Below are 5,015 nucleotides of genomic sequence, written 5' to 3' on the forward strand. Positions count from 1 at the left end.
GCCCTGGAATCTTGCTCTCCACCTTGGTTTTCTGGTAAAACCTGGGTCCCGGGGATTTGGTTTGTCCAGCAGTTCCTCGAGCACTGGCCTTGGGCCCTGCGGGGCCTGAGGGGCTCAGAGATGACCGAGTGCATGCTGTCCTGACAGAGGGACAGGGCATGGAGGCTGGAGCCTTTGCAGAACCCCCCAGGCCAGCCTGCGTTGCCAGGAGCGTGGATGGGACACATGCCTTCTCAGTGGCCCCACCCTGCCTCTGCCTTCTCCCTGCAGGGCTGCTCTGTGCTGGCCTGAGTGGTCCCCAGAGCCAGGTCCTTCTGGCTCACATTCCACATACAGCCATGACCTCACAGAGGACGAACCAGAGGAAGCCTGGCTGTCCGCCGGGCCCCACGCCTGCCCTCCGCTGCAGCCTGAGGAGCCCCCCGACCCCCCTCTGGGCCGTGCTCACCAACGCCCCCGTCCGCATCCTCAGGAAGCGGGGCCTTTTCCAGGCCCTGGTTTCCCAGGCCCAGTGTCCCGGTTAGGACCCTGCCCCCACGGGATCCTCCCTGCTGAGAGCAAGTGTCTGGCTCATCACTTGGGAGGGCTGAGGGTGAGCAAGAGGGAGGGGCCGGGAGTGAGAGTCATGCTGGGGGGGATCGTAGGCCGGCGGCCCCTCCACTCACAGCTGGGTCACCCAGGAAGCTGCCACAGAAGGGGACCAGGCTGCAGGGCCTCTCCCACTACCTGTCAACTGCTGCCACCAAGGAACCTGAAACCAGCTGCCTTATCCCCGGATCCGGGCTCGGCTGTGGCCCAGGCAGCGTCGCTGCTGGGGATTAGCTGTGGGGCCGAGTGCCCACCCCCCACGCCCACTTCTCAGCTCCCCCACCCAGGCCCTGCCATCTGGCAGCTCTGCCTCCACCGGCTCCCTGCCCCCTCATCAGCGGCCTCGGCCCCAGGCCCAAGCCCAGGCAGCTGGGTGGCGGGGGCGGGGGGGTGGGGGTTGCAGCCCCCGGGAGGCTGTAACCTAGAGTCTGGCACAGCCCACCCGCCAGCATCCAACCTCCATGTCCCGCACTGGGGGAGCGATTCCCCCAAGCCCGTTCGACAGCTGGGGGCCCAGGACTCCCACAGGGAGGTCACAGGATGTGGGGACAGAGACCTGGAGCCCAGAGTGTCTGTTCTCACCACACACCCAGCAGCTTGTCCGAGGCCAAGACACCAGGGCTGAGACTGAGACCTCGGGGCCAGAGGGGCCTGGCCTGGCCCTCGGGTTGGGGCTGGGGGAGCGGTGAGGCTGGGAGGCTCTTCAGACCTCATCAGGGCCCAGAGGCAGCCCAGGGCCAGGACGGGGGGATGCCTGCCTTGCCAGTCCCAGCTTCTCTCGCACAGGAAGCAAGGCTCATCCCTGGCGCCTCCCTGCCCCGTGCCCACAGCCCTCACAGCGGCCCCCCAGGCTTCAGACCACTCTCTACCCGCCCCGCACCTCCCAGCAAAAGTTGCCGTGCGCAGCCACGATCTGGGGCTTCAATCCCCTCCCACCACTGGCTGTGTGGCTTAGAGTAAGTGCCCCAGCCTCTCTGAGGTCTGCTCCTTCTCTCTTAAGCTCAAGAAAAGACACTGAATGTCTGCTCCCGGCCAAGCAGTCCGCTCCTTGGCCAGGTGCTGGGCCGTAGCAGTGTGGAGAGTCGGGTAAGAGAAAAAGTCTGTGTTCAAGTCTGAGGATGAGCACAGAGTGCTCTGGGGGCCCGAGAAGGGGAGCCCCTGACCTCCTGGAGGCTCAGGCAACACCCCCCAGAAAGGGGGATTAAAAAGAGCTTGTTCCACAGAGCTCTTTCCACCCTAGAGAGTGAATCACTTTGCCCTCGTTTGTAAAAGACTGTAAATAACCCACATACCCATCACTTGGGGATCTGCTGTCTAAACCCACGTTCCTCCGGCCAAATCCAAAGCGGCTTCTTAGAGAGGTAGATCTCTCTGGGCAGGGGTCGATCAAATACAACCACAGATTCCCTCCAGTTTCCCTCACGAGAGAGGAATTCTATTTCTGCCCCCACCGGAATCTGGGGACTTGCTTTGATGATAAGAATATGGTGGTTTGTCACAACATTGTAAACTGACTATACTTCAATAAAAATACATATATACAAAAAAAAAAAAAAAAGAATATGGTGGAAGTTATGTGAGGATTCAGAGCCCCATTTGCAAAGGAACCTGGTGGCTTCCACCTTTGTCCCCTTGGAACGCTGCCCTGAGGCCGCCGTTGTGGAAAGGTGGACCAGCTTACAGAGGTCGGTGGAGGTGGTCTGCGGCTCCTGGAGCACAGCCAGCTCCAACTGCCCATGGATTTGTGAGAGTCTCAGCTTCTAGCCCAGGTAACCCTTCAGAGGAGCTTCGCCAACCCACAGAATTATGAGGAATAACAAAGTGTTTTATGCCACTCAGTTGGGGGATTTTGTTACGCAGCAGCAGGTCACTGAGACTTGCTGACAGAGGCTGGTGACAACTGCAGAGTGAAAGCAAGTAGCAGACTGGTGTTCCTGGTGCAGCGCCGCGTACTTCAGATGGTCATTCTGAAGAAGATCTTGAGTTTCTATGCTTTTAAATATATAGAGAAGGAGCATGTGGACTTGGGCTTGAAGATGGTGATCAGAGGGGAATGATAGTTTATCTTTAACATTTTAATATTTCACAGGGAGAAATTTAATATTTTATATTTTATATTCAATGTTACATTGAAATTTTAATATTTTACAAGGAGTCGGAGAATGAGATGGCCAGAAGCAGATACAGAGACGCAGAGAGAGATTTAGGGTGACAAGGACAGGCAGACACAAGGGTGGAGATTAGATCAGGAAGGAGGAAAGAAATCAGGACACAGTGACACTGGATCCCACCCTGCCCGCCCTCCTGGCCAAGGTATAAATCCCTGGCCCCATCCAGCCCAGCCCGCCAGCCCACCATGCCGCTGGGAGGATGCCTGCTGACCCCTGCAAGGATCCCACCCTTCCAGCTCCCTGTCCAAGGGCAGCGCGCGCCTCGAAACAGCAGGCGGGGGCTGCGCCCAACAGACTGGGGGCCAGCCTTGCTCCACGTGCCCACGGTCACCACGACCCACGGCTTCCAGGTGCTGGCCCAGAGGCCTTGGGTGCTGTCTGAGGAGGCCCCGCTCTGGGACGCATCGCCAGAGGCCCTCGCAGACAGGGAGAGAGGGTCAGACCCTAGCCTGAGCCCAGACCAGCCGGAGCTCCCCAGGACCCCGCCCCACGGCAGACTGCTGCGTTTCCCCAAGGTAGGCAGGCTCTGGACGCTGCTGACCGGCAGCCCGCCTGTTCCCCCCAGCTGCCTTGTCCCCCAGACAGCCTTGGTAACAGGATGGGCTGGCACACACCTTCTGTTTCCCTTGGCCCTCCCCCAAACCCTTTCATTATCCCCATTCATGGATGAGGAGGCTGAGGCTCAGAGAGGTTGAGCAACATGTACTGGGTCACACAGCCAGGACCCTAACCCAAGGGGTGGGCTGCCTCCAGCACTGTCTGCCCCCCACACCCATCCTGTGCTCTAAAGCCTGTCTCATGGGAGCAGAAACTGAGCCCCAAAGCTAGCTGGGCGGGGTCACATGCAGGGGTTGGGGCAAACAGAGAGGGGAAGGAGCCATCTACCCACATGGCCCCAGGAGCTGAGAGACAGCAGGCCCCTGCTCTCTTGGCCAGGTCGGGTCCTGCCACCCACAGCCCCGGGGAGCCTTCACTCCACCTTGGAGGACCAGCCTCCGCAATGCCGCAGAGCCCTGTGCTCCCCTATGGCGACCGGCACAGGGATGTCCGTCTCCAGATCTCCTGACCAGCGAGGCGGGAGAGGAATCCAGTTCCACTTGGACTCAGATGTGGACGTGGATGTAAAAGGAAGAGGCTTTTCTCACCGGGGAAACTTCGCAATCAGGGGTGGGGGGGGTGGGGGGGTGGCACCTGGATCCCTGGGGCTGTTGTTTCCAGCTCAGGCTGGCCCAGGGTGAGAGTAAGGGTGGCCCCGCAGGCCTGGCCCTCCTGCTTCCTGCTTCCTCCCCAGCTCCAAGCCTGCCCCCACTCTGCAGGAACAGGCCCCCACCCCCGCCTCTCCCATCAGACCTGGAGCATCATGGGGGCGGGCTCTGACACTCGATAAACGTGCTCTGCTGACAGTGCATTCTGGCCTCCCTGTCTTCCCATGCTTTCCGCCTGTGTTCAGGGCCAAGGTCACCACCTTGAGTCACCCCCACCAGCGCCCACCCTGTCCCCAGCCATGCTGACGGGAGCCAGCAGAGGTCAGGCCTCATCCAGGAATGAAGAGCCCAGGCAGAAACATTCCTGGCCTGTCCATCAGGAGGTCCGACAGGAGGGGGCGGGGAGGGGGCTGGCGACCAGGAGCCTGAGATACAGGCGGCATAGCTTGGGCCCCACCCTCATCGCTGAGAAATTCTGAGTTCCCCTCCCCTGCCCCCGTCTCCCCCAAAGCACCAGATCCACACCACTGCGTGTCTTAGAGGAACCCCCAAATTAACGTGCCCAAGCTGATGGCCCGCTTCTGCCTGCCACCCCCAAGCCTTCCTCATCCGGGACTCAGTCCCCACAGCGAGCCCTCTTGCGCAGGTCCGAAGCCCTGAGGTCGCCCTTGAACTCCCTGCATGCACTTGCCAACAGCTCTACTTCAGAACTTAGCCTGACGCATTTAATAAACAAACTGGCTACTTAACACCAACCCAAACTCAGAAACCAGAGGAGGGAGGAATATGCCCCACCTACTGTGTGAGGGCAGCATCAGCAAAACATGTCAAAGGTACAGCAGGAAAGGAAAACCACTGGCCCACATCTCTCATGACTGCAGTTGCAAGCATCCCTAACAAAAGCACCAGCAGACTGGATCCAGCTGCCTACACCAAGGGCGGTACGCTGTGACTGCCCTGGGGGTCTGTGCCAGGAGCACAAGGTTGACGTCACACTGGAATATCCATCAGTGTCATTCACCACGTTGACAGAATAAAGGAGAAAAACCAC

Source organism: Camelus ferus, chromosome 22 (assembly GCF_009834535.1).
Source record: "Camelus ferus isolate YT-003-E chromosome 22, BCGSAC_Cfer_1.0, whole genome shotgun sequence".
Lineage (NCBI taxonomy): Eukaryota > Metazoa > Chordata > Mammalia > Artiodactyla > Camelidae > Camelus > Camelus ferus.